Below are 12,983 nucleotides of genomic sequence, written 5' to 3'. Positions count from 1 at the left end.
GCGTCCACAGCTATTGCCTGTGGATCTCTTGACCTGGCGCAATACTTGTCCAGTTTCTTGTTGAGGCGAGACGCCATCATGTCTACCATTGGTCTTTCCCAACAGTTTATTAGCATGTGGAAGACTTCTGGATGAAGACCCCCCTCTCCCGGGTGAATATCGTGTCTGCTGAGGAAGTCTGCTTCCCAGTTGTCCACGCCCGGGAAGAACACTGCTGACAGTGCTATTACGTGATTCTCCGCCCAGCGAAGAATCTTGGCAGCTTCTGCCATTGCACTCCTGCTTCTTGTGCCGCCCTGTCTGTTTACATGGGCGACCGCCGTGATGTTGTCCGACTGAATCAACACCGGTTTTCCTTGCAGGAGTGGTTCCGCCTGGCTTAGAGCATTTTAGATTGCTCTTAGTACCAGAATGTTTATGTGAAGAGACTTTTCCAGGTTCGTCCATACCCCCTGGAAGTTTCTTCCTTGTGTGACTGCTCCCCAACCTCTCAGGCTGGCGTCCGTGGTCACCAGGATCAAATCCTGTATGCCGAATCTGCGGCCCTCCAATAGATGAGCCTTTTGCAACCACCACAGAAGATATACCCTTGTCCTTGGCGACAGGGTTATTCGCAGGTGCATCTGAGGATGCGACCCTGACCATTTGTCCAACAGATCCCTTTGGAAAATTCTTGCATGGAATCTGCCGAATGGAATTGCTTCGTAAAAAGCCACCATTTTTCCCAGGACTCTTGTGCATTGATGTACAGACACCTTTCCTGGTTTTAGGAGGTTCCTGACAGGTCGGATAACTCCTTGGCTTTTTCCTCGGGAAGAAAAACCTTTTTCTGAACCGTGTCCAGAATCATCCCTAGGAACAGCAGACGTATCGTCGGAAAACAGCTGCGATTCTTGGAATATTTAGAATCCAGTCGTGCCGTCGAAGAACTACTTTAGATAGTGCTCTTCCGACCTCCAACTGTTCTCTGGAACTTGCCCTTTTTAGGTCGTGCAAGTAAGGGATAATTTAGATGCCTTTTTTCTTTGAAGAAACATCTTTTCGGCCATTACCTTGGTAAAAAGGCCCGGGGTGCCGTGGATAATTCAAACGGCATCGTCTGAAACTGATATTGACAGTTCTGTACCACGAACCAGAGGTACCCTTGATGAGAAGGACAAAATTTGGACATGGAGGTAATCCTTGATGTCCAGGGACACCATATAGTCCCCTTTTTTCCGGTTCGCTATCACTGCTCTGAGTGACTTTATCTCGATTTGAACCTTTTATGTAAGTGTTCAAAACATTTTAGATTTAGACTATGTGTCACCAAGCCGTCTGGCTTCAGTACCACAATATAGTGTGGAAAAATAATACCCTTTTCCTTGTCGTAGGAGGGGTACTTTGATTATCACCTGCTGGATATACAGCTTGTGAATTGTTTCCAATGCTGCCTCCCTGTCGGAGGGAGCCGTTGGTAAAGCAGACTTCAGGAACCTGCGAGGAGAAGATGTCTCGACTCTCCAATCTTTACCCCTGGGATAATACTCGTACGATCTAGGGGTCAACTTGCGAGTGATCCCACTGCGCCCTGAGACTCTTGAGACTACCCCCCCACCTTGAGTCCGCTTGCACGGCCCCAGCGTCATGCTGAGGACTTGGCAGACGCGGTGGAGGGCTTCTTTTCCTGGGAAAGGGCTGCCTGCTGCAGTCTACTTCCCTTACCTCTATGTCTGGGCAGATATGACTGGCCTTTTGCCTGCATGCCCTCATGGGAAAGGAAAGATTGAGGCTGAAAAGACGGTGTCTTTTTTAGCTGAGATGTAACTTGGGGTAAAAAAGGTTGGATTTCCCAGCTGTTGCTGTGGTCCCCAGGTCCGATGGACCGACCCCCAAATAACTCCTTCCCTTTATACAGCAATACTTCCATCTGCCGTATGGGATCTGTATCACCTGACCACTGTCGTGTCCCTGACATCTTCTGGGAGATATGGACAACGCACTTATCTTGATGCCAGAGAGCAAATATCCCTCTGTGCATCTCACATACATATATATAGAATGCATCCTATTAAATGCTCTACATGAATAAAATATTTTCAGTCAGGGAATCCGACCAAGCCAACCCAGCACTGCATCTCCAGGCTGATGGCGATCGCTGGTCGCAGTATAACCACCGTATGTGTGTATATACTTTTTAGGATATTTTTCCAGCTTCCTATCAGCTGGCTCCTTGAGGGCGGCCGTATCTGGAGACGGTAACGCCACTTGATAAGCGTGTGAGCGCCTTATCACCCTAAGGGGTGTTTCCCAACGTACCCTAATTTCTGGCGGGAAAGGGTATAACGCCAATATTTGCTATCGGGGTAACCCTACGCATCATCACACACTTCATTTTATTTTATCTGATTTAGGAAAAACTACAGGTAGTTTTTTCACTCCCACATAATACCCTTTCTTGTGGTACTTGTAGTATCAGAAACACGTAACACCTCCTTCATTGCCCTTAACGTGTGGCCCTAATGAGAAATACGTTTGTTTATTCACCGTCGACACTGTATTCAGTGTCCGTGTCTGTGTCTGTGTCGACCGACTGAGGTAAATGGGCGTTTTTTAAAACCCCTGACGGTGTTTCTGAGACGCCTGGACCGGTCCTAATAGATTGTCGGCCGTCTCATGTCGTCAACCGACCTTGCAGCGTGTTGACATTCTCACGTAATTCTCTAAATAAGCCATCCATTCCGGTGTCGACTCCCTAGAGAGTGACATCACCATTACAGGCAATTTCTCCGCCTCCTCACCAACATCGTCCTCATACATGTCGACACACACGTACCGACACACAGCACACACACCGGGAATGCTCTGACAGAGGACAGGACCCACTAGCCCTTTGGGGAGACAGAGGGAGAGTCTGCCAGCACACACCAAAAACGCTATAATTATATAGGGACAACCTTATATAAGTGTTTCTCCCTTATAGCATCTTTTATATATATACAATATCGCCAAAATCAGTGCCCCCCCTCTCTGTTTTAACCCTGTTTCTGTAGTGCAGTGCAGGGGAGAGCCTGGGAGCCTTCTCTCCAGCTTTTCTGTGAGAGAAAATGGCGCTGTGTGCTGAGGAGATAGGCCCCGCCCCTTTTTCGGCGGGCTCGTCTCCCGCTATTTTTGAAGTTAGGCAGGGGTTAAATATCTCCATATAGCCTCTGTGGGCTATATGTGAGGTATTTTTTGCCTCTAATAAGGTTTTTATTTGCCTCTCAGAGCGCCCCCCCCAGCGCTCTGCACCCTCAGTGACTGTTGTGTGAAGTGTGCTGAGAGGAAAATGGCGCACAGCTGCAGTGCTGTGCGCTACCTTTATGAAGACTCAGGAGTCTTCAGCCGCCGATTTTGGACCTCTTCTCTCTTCAGCGTCTGCAAGGGGGCCGGCGGCGCGGCTCCGGTGACCATCCAGGCTGTACCTGTGATCGTCCCTCTGGAGCTAGTGTCCAGTAGCCAAGCAGCAAATCCACTCTGCACGCAGGTGAGTTCACTACTTCTCCCCTAAGTCCCTCGTTGCAGTGATCCTGTTGCCAGCAGGACTCACTGTAAAGTAAAAAAATAAGAATTTACTTACCGATAATTCTATTTCTCGGAGTCCGTAGTGGATGCTGGGGTTCCTGAAAGGACCATGGGGAATAGCGGCTCCGCAGGAGACAGGGCACAAAAAAGTAAAGCTTTACTAGGTCAGGTGGTGTGCACTGGCTCCTCCCCCCATGACCCTCCTCCAGACTCCAGTTAGGTACTGTGCCCGGACGAGCATACACAATAAGGGAGGCATTTTGAATCCCGGGTAAGACTCATACCAGCCACACCAATCACACCGTACAACTTGTGATCTAAACCCAGTTAACAGTATGACAACAGAAAGGGCCTCTTAAAGATGGCTCCTTAACAATAACCCGAATTAGTTAACAATAACTATGTACAAGTATTGCAGATAATCCGCACTTGGGATGGGCGCCCAGCATCCACTACGGACTCCGAGAAATAGAATTATCGGTAAGTAAATTCTTATTTTCTCTATCGTCCTAAGTGGATGCTGGGGTTCCTGAAAGGACCATGGGGATTATACCAAAGCTCCCAAACGGGCGGGAGAGTGCGGATGACTCTGCAGCACCGAATGAGAGAACTCCAGGTCCTCCTTTGCCAGGGTATCAAATTTGTAAAATTTTACAAACGTGTTCTCCCCCGACCACGTAGCTGCTCGGCAGAGTTGTAATGCCGAGACCCCTCGGGCAGCCGCCCAAGATGAGCCCACCTTCCTTGTGGAGTGGGCTTTTACAGTTTTAGGCTGTGGCAGGCCTGCCACAGAATGTGCAAGTTGAATTGTGTTACAAATCCAACGAGCAATCGACTGCTTAGAAGCAGGTGCGCCCAACTTGTTGGGTGCATACAATATAAACAGCGAGTCAGATTTTCTGACTCCAGCCGTCCTTGCAATGTATATTTTTAAGGCTCTGACAACGTCCAACAACTTGGAGTCCTCCAAGTCGCTAGTGGCCGCAGGCACCACAATAGGTTGGTTCAGATGAAATGCTGATACCACTTTAGGGAGAAAATGCGGACGAGTCCGCAGTTCTGCCCTATCCGAATGGAAGATTAGATAAGGACTTTTATAAGATAAAGCCGCCAATTCAGATACTCTCCTGGCAGAGGCCAGGGCTAGTAACATAGTCACTTTCAATGTGAGATATTTCAAATCCACCTTTTTCAATGGTTCAAACCAATGGGATTTGAGGAAATCTAAAACTACATTTAGATCCCACGGTGCCACCGGAGGCACCACAGGAGGCTGTATATGCAGTACTCCCTTGACAAAAGTCTGGACCTCAGGGACAGAGGCCAATTCTTTTTGGAAGAATATTGACAGGGCCGAAATTTGAACCTTAATGGATCCCAATTTGAGACCCATAGATAATCCTGATTGCAGGAAATGTAGGAAACGACCCAGTTGGAATTCCTCCGTCGGAACCTTCCGATCCTCGCACCACGCTACATATTTTCGCCAAATGCGGTGATAATGTTTCACGGTGACTTCCTTCCGTGCCTTAATCAAGGTAGGAATGACTTCTTCTGGAATGCCTTTCCCTTTTAGGATCTGGCGTTCAACCGCCATGCCGTCAAACGCAGCCGCGGTAAGTCTTGAAAAAGACAGGGACCCTGCTGTAGCAGGTCCCTTCTCAGAGGTAGAGGCCACGGTTCGTCCGTGAGCATCTCTTGAAGTTCCGGATACCAAGTCCTTCTCGGCCAATCCGGAACCACTAGTATTGTTCTTACTCTTCTTTGCCGTATGATCTTCAATACCTTTGGTATGAGCGGCAGAGGAGGAAACACATACACTGACTGGTACACCCAAGGAGTTACCAGTGCGTCCACAGCTATTGCCTGTGGATCTCTTGACCTGGCGCAATATTTGTCCAGTTTCTTGTTGAGGCGAGACGCCATCATGTCTACAATTTGTCTTTCCCAACGGTCTATTAACATGTTGAAGACTTCTGGATGTAGACCCCACTCTCCCGGATGAAGATCGTGTCTGCTGAGGAAGTCTGCTTCCCAGTTGTCCACGCCCGGGATGAACACTGCTGACAGTGCTATCACGTGATTCTCCGCCCAGCGAAGAATCTTGGCAGCTTCTGCCATTGCACTCCTGCTTCTTGTGCCGCCCTGCCTGTTTACATGGGCGACCGCCGTGATGTTGTCCGACTGAATCAACACCGGCTTTCCTTGCAGGAGAAGTTCCGCCTGGCTTAGAGCATTGTAGATTGCTCTTAGTTCCAGAATGTTTATGTGAAGAGACTTTTCCAGACTCGTCCATACTCCCTGGAAGTTTCTTCCTTGTGTGACTGCTCCCCAGCCTCTCAGGCTGGCGTCCGTGGTCACCAGGATCCAATCCTGAATGCCGAATCTGCGGCCTTCTAATAGGTGAGCCTTCTGCAACCACCACAGAAGTGACACCCTTGTCTTTGGTGACAGGGTTATTCGCAGGTGCATCTGCAGATGCGACCCTGACCATTTGTCCAACAGATCCCTTTGGAATATTCTTGCATGGAATCTGCCGAATGGAATTGCTTCGTAAGAAGCCACCATTTTTCCCAGGACTCTTGTGCATTGATGTACTGACACTTTTCCTGGTTTTAGGAGGTTCCTGACCAGATCGGATAACTCCTTGGCTTTTTCCTCTGGAAGGAAAACCTTTTTCTGAACCGTGTCCAGAATCATTCCTAGGAACAGCAGACGAGTTGTCGGGATTAAATGGGATTTTGGAATATTCAGAATCCACCCGTGTTGTCTTAGCACCTCTTGAGATAGTGCTAAAGCTGTCTCCAGCTGTTCTCTGGACCTTGCCCTTATTAGGAGATCGTCCAAGTATGGGATAACTAATACGCCTTTTCTTCGAAGAAGAATCATCATCTCGGCCATTACCTTGGTAAAGACCCGAGGCGCCGTGGACAATCCGAACGGCAGCGTCTGAAACTGATAGTGACAGTTTTGAACAATGAACCTGAGGTACCCCTGGTGTGCGGGGTAAATCGGAACGTGTAGATACGCATCCTTGATGTCCAAGGATACCATAAAGTCCCCTTCTTCCAGGTTCGCTATCACTGTTTGTTGTAATAGGGGTACTTTGACTATCACCTGCTGAGCGTACAGCTTGTGAATGGCTTCCAACACCCTCTCCCTTTCGGAAGAGACGGTTGGTAAGGCAGACTTCAGGAAACGATGAGGAGGATCCGTCTCTAATTCCAACCTGTACCCCTGAGATATTATCTGCAGGATCCAGGGGTCTACCTGCGAGTGAGCCCACTGCGCGCTGTAATTTTTGAGACGGCCCCCCACTGTCCCCGAGTCCGCTTGAGAGGCCCCAGCGTCATGCTGAGGTTTTTGCAGGAGCCGGGGAGGGCTTCTGTTCCTGGGAAGGAGCTGCCTGTTGGTGTCTCTTCCCTCTTCCTCTGCCTCGTGGCAGGTACGACAAGCCCTTTGCTCTCTTATTTTTGTAGGAGCGAAAAGGCTGCGGTTGAAAGGTCGGTGCCTTTCTCTGTTGGGGAGTGACTTGAGGTAAAAAAGTGGATTTCCCGGCAGTAGCCGTGGCCACCAAGTCTGATAGACCAACTCCAAATAACTCCTCCCCTTTATACGGCAAAACCTCCATGTGACGTTTTGAATCCGCATCGCCTGTCCACTGTCGTGTCCATAAGGCTCTTCTGGCTGAAATGGACATAGCACTCACCCGAGATGCCAGTGTGCAAATATCCCTCTGTGCATCACGCATATAGATAAATGCATCCTTTATTTGTTCTAACGACAGTAAAACATTGTCCCTATCTAGGGTATCAATATTTTCAATCAGGGATTCTGACCAAACTACTCCAGCACTGCACATCCAGGCAATTGCTATAGCTGGTCGTAGTATAACACCTGCATGTGTGTATATATTCTTTTGAATAACTTCCATCTTTCTATCTGATGGATCCTTAAGTGCGGCCGTCTCAGGAGAGGGTAACGCCACTTGTTTGGATAAGCGTGTGAGCGCCTTGTCCACCTTAGGGGGTGTTTCCCAGCGCGCCCTAACCTCTGGCGGGAAAGGGTATAATGCCAATAACTTTTTTGAAATTATCAACTTTTTATCAGGAGCAACCCACGCTTCATCACACACGTCATTTAATTCTTCTGATTCAGGAAAAACTGTTTGTAGTTTTTTCACACCATACATAATACCCTGTTTTACGGTATCTGTAGTATCAGCTAAATGTAACGTCTCCTTCATTGCCAAAATCATATAACGTGTGGCCCTACTGGAAAATACGTTTGAATTTCTACCGTCGTCACTGGAATCAGTGCCCGTGTCTGGGTCTGTGTCGACCGACTGAGGCAAAGGGCGTTTTACAGCCCCTGACGGTGTTTGAGGCGCCTGGACAGGCATTAATTGATTGTCCGGCCGCCTCATGTCCTCAACAGACTGTTTAAGGGAAGATAAACCATCACGTAATTCCACAAATAAAGGCATCCATTCTGGTGTCGACCCCCTGGGGGGTGACATCTGCATATTTGGCAATTGCTCCGCCTCCACACCAATATCGTCCTCATACATGTCGACACCACGTACCGACACACACCGCAAACTCACAGGGAATGCTCTAATGAAGACAGGACCCACTAGCCCTTTTGGGGAGACAGAGGGAGAGTCTGCCAGCACACACCACAAAGCGCTATATATACAAGGGATATCCTTATATTAAGTGCTCCCTTATAGCTGCTTTAATATATATATATATAGCCATTAATGTGCCCCCCCTCTCTGTTTTACCCTGTTTCTGTAGTGCAGTGCAGGGGAGAGACCTGGGAGCCGTTCTGACCAGCGGAGCTGTGACAGAAAATGGCGCCGTGTGCTGAGGAGATAGGCCCCGCCCCTTTTTCGGCGTGTTCTTCTCCCGCTATTTTTCCAGTCAGGCAGGGGTTAAATATCTCCATATAGCCCCTATGGGCTATATGTGAGGTATTTTTAGCCTTGTATAAGGTTTATATTTGCCTCTCAGAGCGCCCCCCCCCAGCGCTCTGCACCCTCAGTGACTGCCCAGTGAAGTGTGCTGAGAGGAAAATGGCGCACAGCTGCAGTGCTGTGCGCTACCTTATGAAGACTGAGGAGTCTTCAGCCGCCGGTTTCCGGACCTCTTCACGCTTCAGCATCTGCAAGGGGGTCGGCGGCGCGGCTCCGGGACCGGACTCCACGGCTGGGCCTGTGTTCGATCCCTCTGGAGCTAATGGTGTCCAGTAGCCAAGCAGCAAATCCACTCTGCATGCAGGTGAGTTTACTACTTTCCCCCTAAGTCCCACGTTGCAGTGATCCTGTTGCCAGCAGGACTCACTGTAAAGAAAAAAACCTAAACTAAACTTTCTCTAAGCAGCTCTTTAGGAGAGCCACCTAGATTGCACCCTTCTCGTTCGGGCACAAAATCTAACTGGAGTCTGGAGGAGGGTCATGGGGGGAGGAGCCAGTGCACACCACCTGACCTAGTAAAGCTTTACTTTTTTGTGCCCTGTCTCCTGCGGAGCCGCTATTCCCCATGGTCCTTTCAGGAACCCCAGCATCCACTTAGGACGATAGAGAAACCTAAGCTAAACTTTCTCTAAGCAGCTCTTTAGGAGAGCCACCTAGATTGCACCCTTCTCGTTCGGGCACAAAATCTAACTGGAGTCTGGAGGAGGGTCATAGGGGGAGGAGCCAGTGCACACCACCTGATCTGGTAAAAGCTTTACTTTTTTGTGCCCTGTCTCCTGCGGAGCCGCTATTCCCCATGGTCCTTTCAGGAACCCCAGCATCCACTTAGGACGATAGAGAAAGTGACATTAGGCTTGTTTTGTGTAAAGAAAAATGACTGCTGTGATGCAGTGTCCTCTAGGGGGAGCTTTAACACATCCCTTATAGCCAGTATGAGGGGTTCAATACCCTGAGCAGAATTGGAATCCCCACTAACGGGATCCAAGTCATCCCCATCCTCCTGTATTTCCTCATCTGAATCAGAGAGCAGAGCAGGCAAACCATGCTTTTGTGGTGCTGCATGAGTAGGGAAGGGGAGGGGGGGGGGGTCTGTGTAACATCTGCCCTAGCAGCCAAGTCTGCAACAGCCTGTTGTAGTAGCTGAGTTTTCTGAACATTAGCAGTGAGCTGGGATGACATATCAGACATCATAGTTTTAAGAGACCCTAGCCAGTGGGGCTCTGGACCCTCTCCCCCAGGCCCTTCACGGATTTGTGAAGATTGGCTGCATTGTTCACAAGAAACAGAATCAGATGATACTGAAGAGAATCTAGTGTGACATACACTGCACAGCTTGTGTTTACCCATGTTTCACAGTAAGCACAATAACATACACATAAACACAGAAAGTAATACTTTAGAGAGAGAGACACCAGCACACCCCCAGTGAGGCTGACAGCTAATTATATCACAGCAATACTAATAATTTCTGTCCTGTATAGGACACAGATGGTGTACAACAGCGGCTCTCCCCCTTTGCTACACCCTGTACCAGTTTTCCAGCGTGTCTTGTGAGGCAGGAAGCGCTGTGTGTGCTGTCTGCGGCTGCATTAAGCAGAGGAAGGCGCAAAAATGCCTCTGGTCCCGCTCTGAGGTAGCTCCGCCCCCTCCAATGGCGCCAGAGCTACAGTGATTTTTTATACTGGCAATGTCTCCTGTTTGCTTAAACACATCACACAAGTGCTAGATCAAGCTATTTGAAGCCAGTCTACCCGCGGGGATCAAGCGGGTCCCCCCCAGGAGGCTCCCGCATGCCACGTCCGCGTTCAGCCTCATTTTGAACCAGGAGACCCCCTTAGCGGGGCTCCCCGGTTTGTACTCACCACAGACGTCACCATCAGGTATATGTGAGGAGTGTGCGGCGTGCTGCGATTGTGACAGCCAAGACGCAGTGCCCCGCTGAACAACCCCTCAGGACGGTGGTACTGTCAGCGGGAAAGTGGCTCTGCACCTCGCAAGACTGGTGACCATCCCCCCTAACTCCCACAGTGCAGGTATGTCGTTGCCCAAACAGCATACCGAAAATAACAAACGTTTAAAAGAAATTGAAGAAAACTCTCTGGAGCTGCAGAGATGTGCATCCTCTCCTGAGGGCACCTTTTTCTAAACTGCCTGAGGGCTGGGGCATAGAGGGGAGGAGCCAACACACTCGGTGAAGAAATTTAAAGTGCACTGGCTCCTTTGGACCCAGTCTATACCCCATTGTACTAAGTCTCCCCAATATCCATTATTGATGCTAGTGAAATTTTCAATATCCACCTAGACATGTGGCATCTTGTCCAGTGATCCAGAACGTCATACCAGAACGCAAGTACGGTGGTGAGGGCTTCCTGGTCATGATATGTCCTGTATGCTATATTTGGATCTTAAGACTGTTTAACACTATTGATCCGTAAAGCAGACTCAATTTCTGCAGTTGCATACTTAGGTAATTTTACTAAGGTGGGAGGTTTTTTTAGAACTGATGATGCTGCTCATAGCAACCAAATTCTATTATCTTCTAGAAGCAACTAGGTAAATGTTAAATAGAATCTGATCTGGTTGTAGTGTTCACGCTAGGCAGTTTTAGCAGGGCAAAACCCGCCCTGCCCGTTCTGCGGCGCCCTGCTAAAACTGCCGCCCGCTTCTTGCCCTCATTCACGCTGAAAGCGCGCTTGGGGGAAGTCCAGCACCTCCGTAGGTGCTGGGCACGACCCCAACAGTGACGCCGCCGGACGCCCCCCTTTTTTTTTACGTATGCGGGGCTGAACCGCCCACTTTCATTACCGCAATGACCCCGCCCCTCTATTTTGCATGGCCATGCCCCCTTTTCACCGCGCGCACACGCTAGTGCCCCTCTAGGTCCGGCGCGCTGCCCTGCCTGGATTCCAGAGTGAACACTAGGTTGCTATGGGAAACATCACCAGTTCTAGAAAAAAAACCTCCCACCTTAGTAAATTTACCTTTTATAGAGAGGTCTCCTTTTCCCTAGTGTTTGTATCACCTGATTACACTGACAGAGGAAATAATAGTTGCAGCCTCATTACCATGCCAGGAGACCGACTACAAAGATATTTTCATACGGTGGAATAGACTCCTTGGTTAGAAGGCGACTAAGGGGTATATTCAATAACTGCCGGAAGCTGATGTCTTTCCGACAAGACGGGCAGCTTCTGACAGTTTTAGGTCGGAAGGGGTTCCGACCTACTCATTACAGCCCCATTTGTTCCCACAAGTCGGGAAACTCGACTTGTCAGAATGCACGCTGATCAGCGGCTTCAGCAGTGGGGAGAGCAGGAACCCAGTGGCAGCGTCCACCCGGCTCCAACAAGCGAGGTCCTGCTTGCTGGAGCTGGGTGGACGCTGCCGTGAGTCTCCAGTTACGCTGCTGCTCCCCCCGTCTCCTCCTCTCCTCCCCCCTGTTCGCTACGTCTCCTCCGCTGCTCCCCCCACCTCCGCAGACATCTCTCCCCCCTCCCCGGCGCCAGTGACAGCTCCCCCCTCGCCCCCGGCGCCACTGAAAGTTCACCCCCAGCACCGCTGACCGCTCCCTCTCACCCCCGGCGCCAGTGACAGCTCCCCCCTGGCGCCACTGACAGTTCACCCCCGGCGCCGCTGACAGCTCCCCCCTCACCCCCGGCGCCGCTGACAGCTCCCCCCTCACCCCTGGCGCCGCTGACAGCTCCCCCCTCACCCCCGGCGCCGCTGACAGCTCCCCCCTCAACCCCCGCGCCGCTGACAGCTCCCCCTGCAGTGCTGACAGCAGTAGCAGGTCAGGAAACCGGGAACGGCCAAATCAGACAGTCGGATTTGCCCGCTCTTTGAATAGGGGTTGTCGGGTCCATTCCGACAACTGCATGTCGTAATGGACCCGACTCTTATTGAATATACCCCTATGGCTAGATGTATAATCGCTTGGAGAGTGATAAAATGGAGAAAGAAAAAGTGCCAGACAATCAGATCCCAACTGCCATGTCACAGGCCGTGTTTGAAAAATGGCAGTAGGAGCTGATTGGCTGGTGCTTTTTCACTCTTCAAGCGATGATGCATCTGGCCTTTAGTAGCTATGACTAGAGTAGCTAGACTTGGAACCATCTGTAACATTCGTACATCTTCCATCACACAAGAAACTAATTTATACCATTCTAACCACAAATCAGTATTAGCACATTGCTGCAGATAGCATAAAGTGCTATGGTGCTGCTGTAAAAAGGCTGATATATAGGTTTGCAATAGCACATCGTTTAATTAAGAAAGATTTAACAATGTTGTTTCAACACATGTTGAATACTTTTTCTTATTATTCTAGAGGTGTAATTTAATAAATGTATTGTTCATATAAGCAGGCAACATATTTTTGATTCCCATTTTTTATTTGTACTCATTTCTTTCGTTCATTACTTTTGAGCTTTGATGTTAAGATTTTTGTTTGATTTTTTTCTTC

General features: G+C 49.5%; 1 protein-coding gene across 5 annotated transcripts in view; it reads right to left on the bottom strand.

The window, feature by feature from the left end:
* The window catches only part of ZNF451 (zinc finger protein 451), a 319,768-nt gene that overhangs the window by 237,669 nt on the left and 69,116 nt on the right, over window positions 1–12,983 (bottom strand). The gene's annotated exons all lie outside the window — the stretch shown is intronic.

The sequence above is a fragment of the Pseudophryne corroboree genome, chromosome 4, assembly GCF_028390025.1.
Source record: "Pseudophryne corroboree isolate aPseCor3 chromosome 4, aPseCor3.hap2, whole genome shotgun sequence".
Taxonomy (NCBI): domain Eukaryota; kingdom Metazoa; phylum Chordata; class Amphibia; order Anura; family Myobatrachidae; genus Pseudophryne; species Pseudophryne corroboree.
This window is presented reverse-complemented; position numbering and strand designations above follow the sequence as displayed.